The sequence below is a fragment of the Oncorhynchus clarkii genome, unplaced genomic scaffold, assembly GCF_045791955.1.
Source record: "Oncorhynchus clarkii lewisi isolate Uvic-CL-2024 unplaced genomic scaffold, UVic_Ocla_1.0 unplaced_contig_5775_pilon_pilon, whole genome shotgun sequence".
Taxonomy (NCBI): Eukaryota; Metazoa; Chordata; class Actinopteri; order Salmoniformes; family Salmonidae; genus Oncorhynchus; species Oncorhynchus clarkii.
In genome coordinates, this window is record NW_027258469.1 from 25,378 (window position 1) to 42,458 (window position 17,081).

At 40.6% G+C, this 17,081-nt stretch overlaps 25 non-coding genes across 25 annotated transcripts; all 25 read left to right on the forward strand.

Moving 5' to 3' along the window:
• The first annotated feature begins 181 nt into the window (after nt 1-181).
• trnah-gug (transfer RNA histidin (anticodon GUG)) lies at nt 182-253 on the forward strand. The gene has a single exon. It is a non-coding gene; the product is annotated as a tRNA-His (tRNA).
• Nucleotides 254-1,199: 946 nt separating this feature from the next.
• Nucleotides 1,200-1,273, forward strand: trnat-agu (transfer RNA threonine (anticodon AGU)). The gene has a single exon. It is a non-coding gene; the product is annotated as a tRNA-Thr (tRNA).
• A 284-nt stretch (nt 1,274-1,557) lies between these two features.
• On the forward strand, nt 1,558-1,629 carry trnah-gug (transfer RNA histidin (anticodon GUG)). Its single transcript has one exon. It is a non-coding gene; the product is annotated as a tRNA-His (tRNA).
• A 946-nt stretch (nt 1,630-2,575) lies between these two features.
• On the forward strand, nt 2,576-2,649 carry trnat-agu (transfer RNA threonine (anticodon AGU)). The gene has a single exon. It is a non-coding gene; the product is annotated as a tRNA-Thr (tRNA).
• Nucleotides 2,650-2,933: 284 nt separating this feature from the next.
• Nucleotides 2,934-3,005, forward strand: trnah-gug (transfer RNA histidin (anticodon GUG)). The gene has a single exon. It is a non-coding gene; the product is annotated as a tRNA-His (tRNA).
• Nucleotides 3,006-3,951: 946 nt separating this feature from the next.
• On the forward strand, nt 3,952-4,025 carry trnat-agu (transfer RNA threonine (anticodon AGU)). Its single transcript has one exon. It is a non-coding gene; the product is annotated as a tRNA-Thr (tRNA).
• Nucleotides 4,026-4,309: 284 nt separating this feature from the next.
• trnah-gug (transfer RNA histidin (anticodon GUG)) lies at nt 4,310-4,381 on the forward strand. Its single transcript has one exon. It is a non-coding gene; the product is annotated as a tRNA-His (tRNA).
• Nucleotides 4,382-5,327: 946 nt separating this feature from the next.
• trnat-agu (transfer RNA threonine (anticodon AGU)) lies at nt 5,328-5,401 on the forward strand. Its single transcript has one exon. It is a non-coding gene; the product is annotated as a tRNA-Thr (tRNA).
• A 284-nt stretch (nt 5,402-5,685) lies between these two features.
• Nucleotides 5,686-5,757, forward strand: trnah-gug (transfer RNA histidin (anticodon GUG)). Its single transcript has one exon. It is a non-coding gene; the product is annotated as a tRNA-His (tRNA).
• A 946-nt stretch (nt 5,758-6,703) lies between these two features.
• Nucleotides 6,704-6,777, forward strand: trnat-agu (transfer RNA threonine (anticodon AGU)). Its single transcript has one exon. It is a non-coding gene; the product is annotated as a tRNA-Thr (tRNA).
• Nucleotides 6,778-7,061: 284 nt separating this feature from the next.
• trnah-gug (transfer RNA histidin (anticodon GUG)) lies at nt 7,062-7,133 on the forward strand. The gene has a single exon. It is a non-coding gene; the product is annotated as a tRNA-His (tRNA).
• A 946-nt stretch (nt 7,134-8,079) lies between these two features.
• Nucleotides 8,080-8,153, forward strand: trnat-agu (transfer RNA threonine (anticodon AGU)). Its single transcript has one exon. It is a non-coding gene; the product is annotated as a tRNA-Thr (tRNA).
• A 284-nt stretch (nt 8,154-8,437) lies between these two features.
• Nucleotides 8,438-8,509, forward strand: trnah-gug (transfer RNA histidin (anticodon GUG)). The gene has a single exon. It is a non-coding gene; the product is annotated as a tRNA-His (tRNA).
• A 946-nt stretch (nt 8,510-9,455) lies between these two features.
• Nucleotides 9,456-9,529, forward strand: trnat-agu (transfer RNA threonine (anticodon AGU)). The gene has a single exon. It is a non-coding gene; the product is annotated as a tRNA-Thr (tRNA).
• A 284-nt stretch (nt 9,530-9,813) lies between these two features.
• On the forward strand, nt 9,814-9,885 carry trnah-gug (transfer RNA histidin (anticodon GUG)). The gene has a single exon. It is a non-coding gene; the product is annotated as a tRNA-His (tRNA).
• A 945-nt stretch (nt 9,886-10,830) lies between these two features.
• trnat-agu (transfer RNA threonine (anticodon AGU)) lies at nt 10,831-10,904 on the forward strand. Its single transcript has one exon. It is a non-coding gene; the product is annotated as a tRNA-Thr (tRNA).
• A 284-nt stretch (nt 10,905-11,188) lies between these two features.
• Nucleotides 11,189-11,260, forward strand: trnah-gug (transfer RNA histidin (anticodon GUG)). The gene has a single exon. It is a non-coding gene; the product is annotated as a tRNA-His (tRNA).
• Nucleotides 11,261-12,206: 946 nt separating this feature from the next.
• trnat-agu (transfer RNA threonine (anticodon AGU)) lies at nt 12,207-12,280 on the forward strand. The gene has a single exon. It is a non-coding gene; the product is annotated as a tRNA-Thr (tRNA).
• A 284-nt stretch (nt 12,281-12,564) lies between these two features.
• On the forward strand, nt 12,565-12,636 carry trnah-gug (transfer RNA histidin (anticodon GUG)). The gene has a single exon. It is a non-coding gene; the product is annotated as a tRNA-His (tRNA).
• A 946-nt stretch (nt 12,637-13,582) lies between these two features.
• Nucleotides 13,583-13,656, forward strand: trnat-agu (transfer RNA threonine (anticodon AGU)). The gene has a single exon. It is a non-coding gene; the product is annotated as a tRNA-Thr (tRNA).
• Nucleotides 13,657-13,940: 284 nt separating this feature from the next.
• On the forward strand, nt 13,941-14,012 carry trnah-gug (transfer RNA histidin (anticodon GUG)). Its single transcript has one exon. It is a non-coding gene; the product is annotated as a tRNA-His (tRNA).
• Nucleotides 14,013-14,957: 945 nt separating this feature from the next.
• trnat-agu (transfer RNA threonine (anticodon AGU)) lies at nt 14,958-15,031 on the forward strand. The gene has a single exon. It is a non-coding gene; the product is annotated as a tRNA-Thr (tRNA).
• Nucleotides 15,032-15,315: 284 nt separating this feature from the next.
• On the forward strand, nt 15,316-15,387 carry trnah-gug (transfer RNA histidin (anticodon GUG)). The gene has a single exon. It is a non-coding gene; the product is annotated as a tRNA-His (tRNA).
• Nucleotides 15,388-16,333: 946 nt separating this feature from the next.
• Nucleotides 16,334-16,407, forward strand: trnat-agu (transfer RNA threonine (anticodon AGU)). Its single transcript has one exon. It is a non-coding gene; the product is annotated as a tRNA-Thr (tRNA).
• Nucleotides 16,408-16,691: 284 nt separating this feature from the next.
• trnah-gug (transfer RNA histidin (anticodon GUG)) lies at nt 16,692-16,763 on the forward strand. Its single transcript has one exon. It is a non-coding gene; the product is annotated as a tRNA-His (tRNA).
• The last annotated feature ends 318 nt before the right edge of the window (nt 16,764-17,081 follow it).

Consider the following 17,081-nt stretch of genomic DNA (forward strand, 5'->3'; position numbering starts at 1 on the left):
GATATTCCAATGTCACGGAAAAAGGGCACTTTTTGAATGAGAAAAAACCTACCGACTGTGTAAAGCTCCACTGTTTCTTCAGTTTATTCATTATCGAGACCAAAATGAAAAGAGTTTAGCCAGCTTGTGCACATCACTTTCACAGCCTATGTAGGCTTTACAAAGCCAGCTCTTGTAGCCGGCCGTGATCGTATAGTGGTTAGTACTCTGCGTTGTGGTCGCAGCAACCCCGGTTCGAATCCGGGTCACGGCACTGCAATGTAATTTTAGAAGGGTTGTTTTTTGAATGAGTTAAGACTTACTATGCAAGCTAAGAAACTCAGCAACTCTGCCGTTTGACAAAGTTCCCCACCATATTGTAGGTTAATTACTTACACGAAATGATTCATCTGCTGTTTCAGACGTTTTTACAATTTTTAAGCTCCAGAGCCAAATGAGAAATGCAGTGTCCTCGAACGACCAACATTATGAAGAAATAGTATATGATTCTGAATGTTCACTCATATCTCGCGACCCACCTATGACATGTTAATAACCGCTTTGGGTCCCAAATCATAGTTTAAGAATTCATGTCAGAGGTTCTTGAGTTTATTCATCTCGAGACCCAAATGAAAAATGTACTGTCCTCGAATGATCATAGTTACGAAGAAATAGTATGTGATTACCATTGATTACTGATATCTCGCTACCCACCTCTCACCAGTGTTGCCAACTTAGCGACTTTGTCGCTATATTTAGTGAGTATTCAGAAAAAAGACAAGAATCGACAGAAGAAAGTTCAATTGTAGTTCTAAACATACTTAGGGTGTTTTTTACTCACTTTTTGTCTCTCCCGAGACGTTATTCCTCTCTCCTACAGCGTCAATCACAATTACATCCACTTGGCCAATTATGAAAATTATGTGATGACGTCATTTAGCGACTTCTAGCTACTTTTAGGACCAGCAATAGCTACTTTCCTTCCTGAGGATTTGGCAACACTGCCTCTCACATGCTCAGGCCCACTTTGCGTCCCAAAACGTAGCTTAAGAAACCCTGTTGCTAGACAATTGAAGGTGTCTGTATCGTTTCCAATATTAGTAAAAGACATCTCTTTTGTGATGTGATTTTGCTAGACAGAGATGTGGGTTAAATTAATGAGACTGGTTTGATTCAAATAGGTGTGGGTGTTCACATCTGCAACATATATGACTTTTATGGGTGCTGTGGCTTAGTTGGTTAAAGTGCCTGTCTAGTAAACAGGAGATCCTGAGTTCAAATCTCAGCAGTACCTTTTTATTGTTCACATTGGTGGAGAAGGTCAGAGGGGAGGGCACTCAGGTTTTCTCACCAATGGGTTTAGAGAATTAGAGATGACGTGAGGAGGATGCAATTGAGATATTCCAATGTCACGGAAAAAGGGCACTTTTTGAATGAGAAAAAACCTACCGACTGTGTAAAGCTCCACTGTTTCTTCAGTTTATTCATTATCGAGACCAAAATGAAAAGAGTTTAGCCAGCTTGTGCACATCACTTTCACAGCCTATGTAGGCTTTACAAAGCCAGCTCTTGTAGCCGGCCGTGATCGTATAGTGGTTAGTACTCTGCGTTGTGGTCGCAGCAACCCCGGTTCGAATCCGGGTCACGGCACTGCAATGTAATTTTAGAAGGGTTGTTTTTTGAATGAGTTAAGACTTACTATGCAAGCTAAGAAACTCAGCAACTCTGCCGTTTGACAAAGTTCCCCACCATATTGTAGGTTAATTACTTACACGAAATGATTCATCTGCTGTTTCAGACGTTTTTACAATTTTTAAGCTCCAGAGCCAAATGAGAAATGCAGTGTCCTCGAACGACCAACATTATGAAGAAATAGTATATGATTCTGAATGTTCACTCATATCTCGCGACCCACCTATGACATGTTAATAACCGCTTTGGGTCCCAAATCATAGTTTAAGAATTCATGTCAGAGGTTCTTGAGTTTATTCATCTCGAGACCCAAATGAAAAATGTACTGTCCTCGAATGATCATAGTTACGAAGAAATAGTATGTGATTACCATTGATTACTGATATCTCGCTACCCACCTCTCACCAGTGTTGCCAACTTAGCGACTTTGTCGCTATATTTAGTGAGTATTCAGAAAAAAGACAAGAATCGACAGAAGAAAGTTCAATTGTAGTTCTAAACATACTTAGGGTGTTTTTTACTCACTTTTTGTCTCTCCCGAGACGTTATTCCTCTCTCCTACAGCGTCAATCACAATTACATCCACTTGGCCAATTATGAAAATTATGTGATGACGTCATTTAGCGACTTCTAGCTACTTTTAGGACCAGCAATAGCTACTTTCCTTCCTGAGGATTTGGCAACACTGCCTCTCACATGCTCAGGCCCACTTTGCGTCCCAAAACGTAGCTTAAGAAACCCTGTTGCTAGACAATTGAAGGTGTCTGTATCGTTTCCAATATTAGTAAAAGACATCTCTTTTGTGATGTGATTTTGCTAGACAGAGATGTGGGTTAAATTAATGAGACTGGTTTGATTCAAATAGGTGTGGGTGTTCACATCTGCAACATATATGACTTTTATGGGTGCTGTGGCTTAGTTGGTTAAAGTGCCTGTCTAGTAAACAGGAGATCCTGAGTTCAAATCTCAGCAGTACCTTTTTATTGTTCACATTGGTGGAGAAGGTCAGAGGGGAGGGCACTCAGGTTTTCTCACCAATGGGTTTAGAGAATTAGAGATGACGTGAGGAGGATGCAATTGAGATATTCCAATGTCACGGAAAAAGGGCACTTTTTGAATGAGAAAAAACCTACCGACTGTGTAAAGCTCCACTGTTTCTTCAGTTTATTCATTATCGAGACCAAAATGAAAAGAGTTTAGCCAGCTTGTGCACATCACTTTCACAGCCTATGTAGGCTTTACAAAGCCAGCTCTTGTAGCCGGCCGTGATCGTATAGTGGTTAGTACTCTGCGTTGTGGTCGCAGCAACCCCGGTTCGAATCCGGGTCACGGCACTGCAATGTAATTTTAGAAGGGTTGTTTTTTGAATGAGTTAAGACTTACTATGCAAGCTAAGAAACTCAGCAACTCTGCCGTTTGACAAAGTTCCCCACCATATTGTAGGTTAATTACTTACACGAAATGATTCATCTGCTGTTTCAGACGTTTTTACAATTTTTAAGCTCCAGAGCCAAATGAGAAATGCAGTGTCCTCGAACGACCAACATTATGAAGAAATAGTATATGATTCTGAATGTTCACTCATATCTCGCGACCCACCTATGACATGTTAATAACCGCTTTGGGTCCCAAATCATAGTTTAAGAATTCATGTCAGAGGTTCTTGAGTTTATTCATCTCGAGACCCAAATGAAAAATGTACTGTCCTCGAATGATCATAGTTACGAAGAAATAGTATGTGATTACCATTGATTACTGATATCTCGCTACCCACCTCTCACCAGTGTTGCCAACTTAGCGACTTTGTCGCTATATTTAGTGAGTATTCAGAAAAAAGACAAGAATCGACAGAAGAAAGTTCAATTGTAGTTCTAAACATACTTAGGGTGTTTTTTACTCACTTTTTGTCTCTCCCGAGACGTTATTCCTCTCTCCTACAGCGTCAATCACAATTACATCCACTTGGCCAATTATGAAAATTATGTGATGACGTCATTTAGCGACTTCTAGCTACTTTTAGGACCAGCAATAGCTACTTTCCTTCCTGAGGATTTGGCAACACTGCCTCTCACATGCTCAGGCCCACTTTGCGTCCCAAAACGTAGCTTAAGAAACCCTGTTGCTAGACAATTGAAGGTGTCTGTATCGTTTCCAATATTAGTAAAAGACATCTCTTTTGTGATGTGATTTTGCTAGACAGAGATGTGGGTTAAATTAATGAGACTGGTTTGATTCAAATAGGTGTGGGTGTTCACATCTGCAACATATATGACTTTTATGGGTGCTGTGGCTTAGTTGGTTAAAGTGCCTGTCTAGTAAACAGGAGATCCTGAGTTCAAATCTCAGCAGTACCTTTTTATTGTTCACATTGGTGGAGAAGGTCAGAGGGGAGGGCACTCAGGTTTTCTCACCAATGGGTTTAGAGAATTAGAGATGACGTGAGGAGGATGCAATTGAGATATTCCAATGTCACGGAAAAAGGGCACTTTTTGAATGAGAAAAAACCTACCGACTGTGTAAAGCTCCACTGTTTCTTCAGTTTATTCATTATCGAGACCAAAATGAAAAGAGTTTAGCCAGCTTGTGCACATCACTTTCACAGCCTATGTAGGCTTTACAAAGCCAGCTCTTGTAGCCGGCCGTGATCGTATAGTGGTTAGTACTCTGCGTTGTGGTCGCAGCAACCCCGGTTCGAATCCGGGTCACGGCACTGCAATGTAATTTTAGAAGGGTTGTTTTTTGAATGAGTTAAGACTTACTATGCAAGCTAAGAAACTCAGCAACTCTGCCGTTTGACAAAGTTCCCCACCATATTGTAGGTTAATTACTTACACGAAATGATTCATCTGCTGTTTCAGACGTTTTTACCATTTTTAAGCTCCAGAGCCAAATGAGAAATGCAGTGTCCTCGAACGACCAACATTATGAAGAAATAGTGTATGATTCTGAATGTTCACTCATATCTCGCGACCCACCTATGACATGTTAATAACCGCTTTGGGTCCCAAATCATAGTTTAAGAATTCATGTCAGAGGTTCTTGAGTTTATTCATCTCGAGACCCAAATGAAAAATGTACTGTCCTCGAATGATCATAGTTACGAAGAAATAGTATGTGATTACCATTGATTACTGATATCTCGCTACCCACCTCTCACCAGTGTTGCCAACTTAGCGACTTTGTCGCTATATTTAGTGAGTATTCAGAAAAAAGACAAGAATCGACAGAAGAAAGTTCAATTGTAGTTCTAAACATACTTAGGGTGTTTTTTACTCACTTTTTGTCTCTCCCGAGACGTTATTCCTCTCTCCTACAGCGTCAATCACAATTACATCCACTTGGCCAATTATGAAAATTATGTGATGACGTCATTTAGCGACTTCTAGCTACTTTTAGGACCAGCAATAGCTACTTTCCTTCCTGAGGATTTGGCAACACTGCCTCTCACATGCTCAGGCCCACTTTGCGTCCCAAAACGTAGCTTAAGAAACCCTGTTGCTAGACAATTGAAGGTGTCTGTATCGTTTCCAATATTAGTAAAAGACATCTCTTTTGTGATGTGATTTTGCTAGACAGAGATGTGGGTTAAATTAATGAGACTGGTTTGATTCAAATAGGTGTGGGTGTTCACATCTGCAACATATATGACTTTTATGGGTGCTGTGGCTTAGTTGGTTAAAGTGCCTGTCTAGTAAACAGGAGATCCTGAGTTCAAATCTCAGCAGTACCTTTTTATTGTTCACATTGGTGGAGAAGGTCAGAGGGGAGGGCACTCAGGTTTTCTCACCAATGGGTTTAGAGAATTAGAGATGACGTGAGGAGGATGCAATTGAGATATTCCAATGTCACGGAAAAAGGGCACTTTTTGAATGAGAAAAAACCTACCGACTGTGTAAAGCTCCACTGTTTCTTCAGTTTATTCATTATCGAGACCAAAATGAAAAGAGTTTAGCCAGCTTGTGCACATCACTTTCACAGCCTATGTAGGCTTTACAAAGCCAGCTCTTGTAGCCGGCCGTGATCGTATAGTGGTTAGTACTCTGCGTTGTGGTCGCAGCAACCCCGGTTCGAATCCGGGTCACGGCACTGCAATGTAATTTTAGAAGGGTTGTTTTTTGAATGAGTTAAGACTTACTATGCAAGCTAAGAAACTCAGCAACTCTGCCGTTTGACAAAGTTCCCCACCATATTGTAGGTTAATTACTTACACGAAATGATTCATCTGCTGTTTCAGACGTTTTTACCATTTTTAAGCTCCAGAGCCAAATGAGAAATGCAGTGTCCTCGAACGACCAACATTATGAAGAAATAGTATATGATTCTGAATGTTCACTCATATCTCGCGACCCACCTATGACATGTTAATAACCGCTTTGGGTCCCAAATCATAGTTTAAGAATTCATGTCAGAGGTTCTTGAGTTTATTCATCTCGAGACCCAAATGAAAAATGTACTGTCCTCGAATGATCATAGTTACGAAGAAATAGTATGTGATTACCATTGATTACTGATATCTCGCTACCCACCTCTCACCAGTGTTGCCAACTTAGCGACTTTGTCGCTATATTTAGTGAGTATTCAGAAAAAAGACAAGAATCGACAGAAGAAAGTTCAATTGTAGTTCTAAACATACTTAGGGTGTTTTTTACTCACTTTTTGTCTCTCCCGAGACGTTATTCCTCTCTCCTACAGCGTCAATCACAATTACATCCACTTGGCCAATTATGAAAATTATGTGATGACGTCATTTAGCGACTTCTAGCTACTTTTAGGACCAGCAATAGCTACTTTCCTTCCTGAGGATTTGGCAACACTGCCTCTCACATGCTCAGGCCCACTTTGCGTCCCAAAACGTAGCTTAAGAAACCCTGTTGCTAGACAATTGAAGGTGTCTGTATCGTTTCCAATATTAGTAAAAGACATCTCTTTTGTGATGTGATTTTGCTAGACAGAGATGTGGGTTAAATTAATGAGACTGGTTTGATTCAAATAGGTGTGGGTGTTCACATCTGCAACATATATGACTTTTATGGGTGCTGTGGCTTAGTTGGTTAAAGTGCCTGTCTAGTAAACAGGAGATCCTGAGTTCAAATCTCAGCAGTACCTTTTTATTGTTCACATTGGTGGAGAAGGTCAGAGGGGAGGGCACTCAGGTTTTCTCACCAATGGGTTTAGAGAATTAGAGATGACGTGAGGAGGATGCAATTGAGATATTCCAATGTCACGGAAAAAGGGCACTTTTTGAATGAGAAAAAACCTACCGACTGTGTAAAGCTCCACTGTTTCTTCAGTTTATTCATTATCGAGACCAAAATGAAAAGAGTTTAGCCAGCTTGTGCACATCACTTTCACAGCCTATGTAGGCTTTACAAAGCCAGCTCTTGTAGCCGGCCGTGATCGTATAGTGGTTAGTACTCTGCGTTGTGGTCGCAGCAACCCCGGTTCGAATCCGGGTCACGGCACTGCAATGTAATTTTAGAAGGGTTGTTTTTTGAATGAGTTAAGACTTACTATGCAAGCTAAGAAACTCAGCAACTCTGCCGTTTGACAAAGTTCCCCACCATATTGTAGGTTAATTACTTACACGAAATGATTCATCTGCTGTTTCAGACGTTTTTACAATTTTTAAGCTCCAGAGCCAAATGAGAAATGCAGTGTCCTCGAACGACCAACATTATGAAGAAATAGTATATGATTCTGAATGTTCACTCATATCTCGCGACCCACCTATGACATGTTAATAACCGCTTTGGGTCCCAAATCATAGTTTAAGAATTCATGTCAGAGGTTCTTGAGTTTATTCATCTCGAGACCCAAATGAAAAATGTACTGTCCTCGAATGATCATAGTTACGAAGAAATAGTATGTGATTACCATTGATTACTGATATCTCGCTACCCACCTCTCACCAGTGTTGCCAACTTAGCGACTTTGTCGCTATATTTAGTGAGTATTCAGAAAAAAGACAAGAATCGACAGAAGAAAGTTCAATTGTAGTTCTAAACATACTTAGGGTGTTTTTTACTCACTTTTTGTCTCTCCCGAGACGTTATTCCTCTCTCCTACAGCGTCAATCACAATTACATCCACTTGGCCAATTATGAAAATTATGTGATGACGTCATTTAGCGACTTCTAGCTACTTTTAGGACCAGCAATAGCTACTTTCCTTCCTGAGGATTTGGCAACACTGCCTCTCACATGCTCAGGCCCACTTTGCGTCCCAAAACGTAGCTTAAGAAACCCTGTTGCTAGACAATTGAAGGTGTCTGTATCGTTTCCAATATTAGTAAAAGACATCTCTTTTGTGATGTGATTTTGCTAGACAGAGATGTGGGTTAAATTAATGAGACTGGTTTGATTCAAATAGGTGTGGGTGTTCACATCTGCAACATATATGACTTTTATGGGTGCTGTGGCTTAGTTGGTTAAAGTGCCTGTCTAGTAAACAGGAGATCCTGAGTTCAAATCTCAGCAGTACCTTTTTATTGTTCACATTGGTGGAGAAGGTCAGAGGGGAGGGCACTCAGGTTTTCTCACCAATGGGTTTAGAGAATTAGAGATGACGTGAGGAGGATGCAATTGAGATATTCCAATGTCACGGAAAAAGGGCACTTTTTGAATGAGAAAAAACCTACCGACTGTGTAAAGCTCCACTGTTTCTTCAGTTTATTCATTATCGAGACCAAAATGAAAAGAGTTTAGCCAGCTTGTGCACATCACTTTCACAGCCTATGTAGGCTTTACAAAGCCAGCTCTTGTAGCCGGCCGTGATCGTATAGTGGTTAGTACTCTGCGTTGTGGTCGCAGCAACCCCGGTTCGAATCCGGGTCACGGCACTGCAATGTAATTTTAGAAGGGTTGTTTTTTGAATGAGTTAAGACTTACTATGCAAGCTAAGAAACTCAGCAACTCTGCCGTTTGACAAAGTTCCCCACCATATTGTAGGTTAATTACTTACACGAAATGATTCATCTGCTGTTTCAGACGTTTTTACCATTTTTAAGCTCCAGAGCCAAATGAGAAATGCAGTGTCCTCGAACGACCAACATTATGAAGAAATAGTGTATGATTCTGAATGTTCACTCATATCTCGCGACCCACCTATGACATGTTAATAACCGCTTTGGGTCCCAAATCATAGTTTAAGAATTCATGTCAGAGGTTCTTGAGTTTATTCATCTCGAGACCCAAATGAAAAATGTACTGTCCTCGAATGATCATAGTTACGAAGAAATAGTATGTGATTACCATTGATTACTGATATCTCGCTACCCACCTCTCACCAGTGTTGCCAACTTAGCGACTTTGTCGCTATATTTAGTGAGTATTCAGAAAAAAGACAAGAATCGACAGAAGAAAGTTCAATTGTAGTTCTAAACATACTTAGGGTGTTTTTTACTCACTTTTTGTCTCTCCCGAGACGTTATTCCTCTCTCCTACAGCGTCAATCACAATTACATCCACTTGGCCAATTATGAAAATTATGTGATGACGTCATTTAGCGACTTCTAGCTACTTTTAGGACCAGCAATAGCTACTTTCCTTCCTGAGGATTTGGCAACACTGCCTCTCACATGCTCAGGCCCACTTTGCGTCCCAAAACGTAGCTTAAGAAACCCTGTTGCTAGACAATTGAAGGTGTCTGTATCGTTTCCAATATTAGTAAAAGACATCTCTTTTGTGATGTGATTTTGCTAGACAGAGATGTGGGTTAAATTAATGAGACTGGTTTGATTCAAATAGGTGTGGGTGTTCACATCTGCAACATATATGACTTTTATGGGTGCTGTGGCTTAGTTGGTTAAAGTGCCTGTCTAGTAAACAGGAGATCCTGAGTTCAAATCTCAGCAGTACCTTTTTATTGTTCACATTGGTGGAGAAGGTCAGAGGGGAGGGCACTCAGGTTTTCTCACCAATGGGTTTAGAGAATTAGAGATGACGTGAGGAGGATGCAATTGAGATATTCCAATGTCACGGAAAAAGGGCACTTTTTGAATGAGAAAAAACCTACCGACTGTGTAAAGCTCCACTGTTTCTTCAGTTTATTCATTATCGAGACCAAAATGAAAAGAGTTTAGCCAGCTTGTGCACATCACTTTCACAGCCTATGTAGGCTTTACAAAGCCAGCTCTTGTAGCCGGCCGTGATCGTATAGTGGTTAGTACTCTGCGTTGTGGTCGCAGCAACCCCGGTTCGAATCCGGGTCACGGCACTGCAATGTAATTTTAGAAGGGTTGTTTTTTGAATGAGTTAAGACTTACTATGCAAGCTAAGAAACTCAGCAACTCTGCCGTTTGACAAAGTTCCCCACCATATTGTAGGTTAATTACTTACACGAAATGATTCATCTGCTGTTTCAGACGTTTTTACCATTTTTAAGCTCAGAGCCAAATGAGAAATGCAGTGTCCTCGAACGACCAACATTATGAAGAAATAGTGTATGATTCTGAATGTTCACTCATATCTCGCGACCCACCTATGACATGTTAATAACCGCTTTGGGTCCCAAATCATAGTTTAAGAATTCATGTCAGAGGTTCTTGAGTTTATTCATCTCGAGACCCAAATGAAAAATGTACTGTCCTCGAATGATCATAGTTACGAAGAAATAGTATGTGATTACCATTGATTACTGATATCTCGCTACCCACCTCTCACCAGTGTTGCCAACTTAGCGACTTTGTCGCTATATTTAGTGAGTATTCAGAAAAAAGACAAGAATCGACAGAAGAAAGTTCAATTGTAGTTCTAAACATACTTAGGGTGTTTTTTACTCACTTTTTGTCTCTCCCGAGACGTTATTCCTCTCTCCTACAGCGTCAATCACAATTACATCCACTTGGCCAATTATGAAAATTATGTGATGACGTCATTTAGCGACTTCTAGCTACTTTTAGGACCAGCAATAGCTACTTTCCTTCCTGAGGATTTGGCAACACTGCCTCTCACATGCTCAGGCCCACTTTGCGTCCCAAAACGTAGCTTAAGAAACCCTGTTGCTAGACAATTGAAGGTGTCTGTATCGTTTCCAATATTAGTAAAAGACATCTCTTTTGTGATGTGATTTTGCTAGACAGAGATGTGGGTTAAATTAATGAGACTGGTTTGATTCAAATAGGTGTGGGTGTTCACATCTGCAACATATATGACTTTTATGGGTGCTGTGGCTTAGTTGGTTAAAGTGCCTGTCTAGTAAACAGGAGATCCTGAGTTCAAATCTCAGCAGTACCTTTTTATTGTTCACATTGGTGGAGAAGGTCAGAGGGGAGGGCACTCAGGTTTTCTCACCAATGGGTTTAGAGAATTAGAGATGACGTGAGGAGGATGCAATTGAGATATTCCAATGTCACGGAAAAAGGGCACTTTTTGAATGAGAAAAAACCTACCGACTGTGTAAAGCTCCACTGTTTCTTCAGTTTATTCATTATCGAGACCAAAATGAAAAGAGTTTAGCCAGCTTGTGCACATCACTTTCACAGCCTATGTAGGCTTTACAAAGCCAGCTCTTGTAGCCGGCCGTGATCGTATAGTGGTTAGTACTCTGCGTTGTGGTCGCAGCAACCCCGGTTCGAATCCGGGTCACGGCACTGCAATGTAATTTTAGAAGGGTTGTTTTTTGAATGAGTTAAGACTTACTATGCAAGCTAAGAAACTCAGCAACTCTGCCGTTTGACAAAGTTCCCCACCATATTGTAGGTTAATTACTTACACGAAATGATTCATCTGCTGTTTCAGACGTTTTTACCATTTTTAAGCTCCAGAGCCAAATGAGAAATGCAGTGTCCTCGAACGACCAACATTATGAAGAAATAGTGTATGATTCTGAATGTTCACTCATATCTCGCGACCCACCTATGACATGTTAATAACCGCTTTGGGTCCCAAATCATAGTTTAAGAATTCATGTCAGAGGTTCTTGAGTTTATTCATCTCGAGACCCAAATGAAAAATGTACTGTCCTCGAATGATCATAGTTACGAAGAAATAGTATGTGATTACCATTGATTACTGATATCTCGCTACCCACCTCTCACCAGTGTTGCCAACTTAGCGACTTTGTCGCTATATTTAGTGAGTATTCAGAAAAAAGACAAGAATCGACAGAAGAAAGTTCAATTGTAGTTCTAAACATACTTAGGGTGTTTTTTACTCACTTTTTGTCTCTCCCGAGACGTTATTCCTCTCTCCTACAGCGTCAATCACAATTACATCCACTTGGCCAATTATGAAAATTATGTGATGACGTCATTTAGCGACTTCTAGCTACTTTTAGGACCAGCAATAGCTACTTTCCTTCCTGAGGATTTGGCAACACTGCCTCTCACATGCTCAGGCCCACTTTGCGTCCCAAAACGTAGCTTAAGAAACCCTGTTGCTAGACAATTGAAGGTGTCTGTATCGTTTCCAATATTAGTAAAAGACATCTCTTTTGTGATGTGATTTTGCTAGACAGAGATGTGGGTTAAATTAATGAGACTGGTTTGATTCAAATAGGTGTGGGTGTTCACATCTGCAACATATATGACTTTTATGGGTGCTGTGGCTTAGTTGGTTAAAGTGCCTGTCTAGTAAACAGGAGATCCTGAGTTCAAATCTCAGCAGTACCTTTTTATTGTTCACATTGGTGGAGAAGGTCAGAGGGGAGGGCACTCAGGTTTTCTCACCAATGGGTTTAGAGAATTAGAGATGACGTGAGGAGGATGCAATTGAGATATTCCAATGTCACGGAAAAAGGGCACTTTTTGAATGAGAAAAAACCTACCGACTGTGTAAAGCTCCACTGTTTCTTCAGTTTATTCATTATCGAGACCAAAATGAAAAGAGTTTAGCCAGCTTGTGCACATCACTTTCACAGCCTATGTAGGCTTTACAAAGCCAGCTCTTGTAGCCGGCCGTGATCGTATAGTGGTTAGTACTCTGCGTTGTGGTCGCAGCAACCCCGGTTCGAATCCGGGTCACGGCACTGCAATGTAATTTTAGAAGGGTTGTTTTTTGAATGAGTTAAGACTTACTATGCAAGCTAAGAAACTCAGCAACTCTGCCGTTTGACAAAGTTCCCCACCATATTGTAGGTTAATTACTTACACGAAATGATTCATCTGCTGTTTCAGACGTTTTTACAATTTTTAAGCTCCAGAGCCAAATGAGAAATGCAGTGTCCTCGAACGACCAACATTATGAAGAAATAGTGTATGATTCTGAATGTTCACTCATATCTCGCGACCCACCTATGACATGTTAATAACCGCTTTGGGTCCCAAATCATAGTTTAAGAATTCATGTCAGAGGTTCTTGAGTTTATTCATCTCGAGACCCAAATGAAAAATGTACTGTCCTCGAATGATCATAGTTACGAAGAAATAGTATGTGATTACCATTGATTACTGATATCTCGCTACCCACCTCTCACCAGTGTTGCCAACTTAGCGACTTTGTCGCTATATTTAGTGAGTATTCAGAAAAAAGACAAGAATCGACAGAAGAAAGTTCAATTGTAGTTCTAAACATACTTAGGGTGTTTTTTACTCACTTTTTGTCTCTCCCGAGACGTTATTCCTCTCTCCTACAGCGTCAATCACAATTACATCCACTTGGCCAATTATGAAAATTATGTGATGACGTCATTTAGCGACTTCTAGCTACTTTTAGGACCAGCAATAGCTACTTTCCTTCCTGAGGATTTGGCAACACTGCCTCTCACATGCTCAGGCCCACTTTGCGTCCCAAAACGTAGCTTAAGAAACCCTGTTGCTAGACAATTGAAGGTGTCTGTATCGTTTCCAATATTAGTAAAAGACATCTCTTTTGTGATGTGATTTTGCTAGACAGAGATGTGGGTTAAATTAATGAGACTGGTTTGATTCAAATAGGTGTGGGTGTTCACATCTGCAACATATATGACTTTTATGGGTGCTGTGGCTTAGTTGGTTAAAGTGCCTGTCTAGTAAACAGGAGATCCTGAGTTCAAATCTCAGCAGTACCTTTTTATTGTTCACATTGGTGGAGAAGGTCAGAGGGGAGGGCACTCAGGTTTTCTCACCAATGGGTTTAGAGAATTAGAGATGACGTGAGGAGGATGCAATTGAGATATTCCAATGTCACGGAAAAAGGGCACTTTTTGAATGAGAAAAAACCTACCGACTGTGTAAAGCTCCACTGTTTCTTCAGTTTATTCATTATCGAGACCAAAATGAAAAGAGTTTAGCCAGCTTGTGCACATCACTTTCACAGCCTATGTAGGCTTTACAAAGCCAGCTCTTGTAGCCGGCCGTGATCGTATAGTGGTTAGTACTCTGCGTTGTGGTCGCAGCAACCCCGGTTCGAATCCGGGTCACGGCACTGCAATGTAATTTTAGAAGGGTTGTTTTTTGAATGAGTTAAGACTTACTATGCAAGCTAAGAAACTCAGCAACTCTGCCGTTTGACAAAGTTCCCCACCATATTGTAGGTTAATTACTTACACGAAATGATTCATCTGCTGTTTCAGACGTTTTTACAATTTTTAAGCTCAGAGCCAAATGAGAAATGCAGTGTCCTCGAACGACCAACATTATGAAGAAATAGTGTATGATTCTGAATGTTCACTCATATCTCGCGACCCACCTATGACATGTTAATAACCGCTTTGGGTCCCAAATCATAGTTTAAGAATTCATGTCAGAGGTTCTTGAGTTTATTCATCTCGAGACCCAAATGAAAAATGTACTGTCCTCGAATGATCATAGTTACGAAGAAATAGTATGTGATTACCATTGATTACTGATATCTCGCTACCCACCTCTCACCAGTGTTGCCAACTTAGCGACTTTGTCGCTATATTTAGTGAGTATTCAGAAAAAAGACAAGAATCGACAGAAGAAAGTTCAATTGTAGTTCTAAACATACTTAGGGTGTTTTTTACTCACTTTTTGTCTCTCCCGAGACGTTATTCCTCTCTCCTACAGCGTCAATCACAATTACATCCACTTGGCCAATTATGAAAATTATGTGATGACGTCATTTAGCGACTTCTAGCTACTTTTAGGACCAGCAATAGCTACTTTCCTTCCTGAGGATTTGGCAACACTGCCTCTCACATGCTCAGGCCCACTTTGCGTCCCAAAACGTAGCTTAAGAAACCCTGTTGCTAGACAATTGAAGGTGTCTGTATCGTTTCCAATATTAGTAAAAGACATCTCTTTTGTGATGTGATTTTGCTAGACAGAGATGTGGGTTAAATTAATGAGACTGGTTTGATTCAAATAGGTGTGGGTGTTCACATCTGCAACATATATGACTTTTATGGGTGCTGTGGCTTAGTTGGTTAAAGTGCCTGTCTAGTAAACAGGAGATCCTGAGTTCAAATCTCAGCAGTACCTTTTTATTGTTCACATTGGTGGAGAAGGTCAGAGGGGAGGGCACTCAGGTTTTCTCACCAATGGGTTTAGAGAATTAGAGATGACGTGAGGAGGATGCAATTGAGATATTCCAATGTCACGGAAAAAGGGCACTTTTTGAATGAGAAAAAACCTACCGACTGTGTAAAGCTCCACTGTTTCTTCAGTTTATTCATTATCGAGACCAAAATGAAAAGAGTTTAGCCAGCTTGTGCACATCACTTTCACAGCCTATGTAGGCTTTACAAAGCCAGCTCTTGTAGCCGGCCGTGATCGTATAGTGGTTAGTACTCTGCGTTGTGGTCGCAGCAACCCCGGTTCGAATCCGGGTCACGGCACTGCAATGTAATTTTAGAAGGGTTGTTTTTTGAATGAGTTAAGACTTACTATGCAAGCTAAGAAACTCAGCAACTCTGCCGTTTGACAAAGTTCCCCACCATATTGTAGGTTAATTACTTACACGAAATGATTCATCTGCTGTTTCAGACGTTTTTACCATTTTTAAGCTCCAGAGCCAAATGAGAAATGCAGTGTCCTCGAACGACCAACATTATGAAGAAATAGTGTATGATTCTGAATGTTCACTCATATCTCGCGACCCACCTATGACATGTTAATAACCGCTTTGGGTCCCAAATCATAGTTTAAGAATTCATGTCAGAGGTTCTTGAGTTTATTCATCTCGAGACCCAAATGAAAAATGTACTGTCCTCGAATGATCATAGTTACGAAGAAATAGTATGTGATTACCATTGATTACTGATATCTCGCTACCCACCTCTCACCAGTGTTGCCAACTTAGCGACTTTGTCGCTATATTTAGTGAGTATTCAGAAAAAAGACAAGAATCGACAGAAGAAAGTTCAATTGTAGTTCTAAACATACTTAGGGTGTTTTTTACTCACTTTTTGTCTCTCCCGAGACGTTATTCCTCTCTCCTACAGCGTCAATCACAATTACATCCACTTGGCCAATTATGAAAATTATGTGATGACGTCATTTAGCGACTTCTAGCTACTTTTAGGACCAGCAATAGCTACTTTCCTTCCTGAGGATTTGGCAACACTGCCTCTCACATGCTCAGGCCCACTTTGCGTCCCAAAACGTAGCTTAAGAAACCCTGTTGCTAGACAATTGAAGGTGTCTGTATCGTTTCCAATATTAGTAAAAGACATCTCTTTTGTGATGTGATTTTGCTAGACAGAGATGTGGGTTAAATTAATGAGACTGGTTTGATTCAAATAGGTGTGGGTGTTCACATCTGCAACATATATGACTTTTATGGGTGCTGTGGCTTAGTTGGTTAAAGTGCCTGTCTAGTAAACAGGAGATCCTGAGTTCAAATCTCAGCAGTACCTTTTTATTGTTCACATTGGTGGAGAAGGTCAGAGGGGAGGGCACTCAGGTTTTCTCACCAATGGGTTTAGAGAATTAGAGATGACGTGAGGAGGATGCAATTGAGATATTCCAATGTCACGGAAAAAGGGCACTTTTTGAATGAGAAAAAACCTACCGACTGTGTAAAGCTCCACTGTTTCTTCAGTTTATTCATTATCGAGACCAAAATGAAAAGAGTTTAGCCAGCTTGTGCACATCACTTTCACAGCCTATGTAGGCTTTACAAAGCCAGCTCTTGTAGCCGGCCGTGATCGTATAGTGGTTAGTACTCTGCGTTGTGGTCGCAGCAACCCCGGTTCGAATCCGGGTCACGGCACTGCAATGTAATTTTAGAAGGGTTGTTTTTTGAATGAGTTAAGACTTACTATGCAAGCTAAGAAACTCAGCAACTCTGCCGTTTGACAAAGTTCCCCACCATATTGTAGGTTAATTACTTACACGAAATGATTCATCTGCTGTTTCAGACGTTTTTACAATTTTTAAGCTCCAGAGCCAAATGAGAAATGCAGTGTCCTCGAACGACCAACATTATGAAGAAATAGTGTATGATTCTGAATGTTCACTCATATCTCGCGACCCACCTATGACATGTTAATAACCGCTTTGGGTCCCAAATCATAGTTTAAGAATTCAT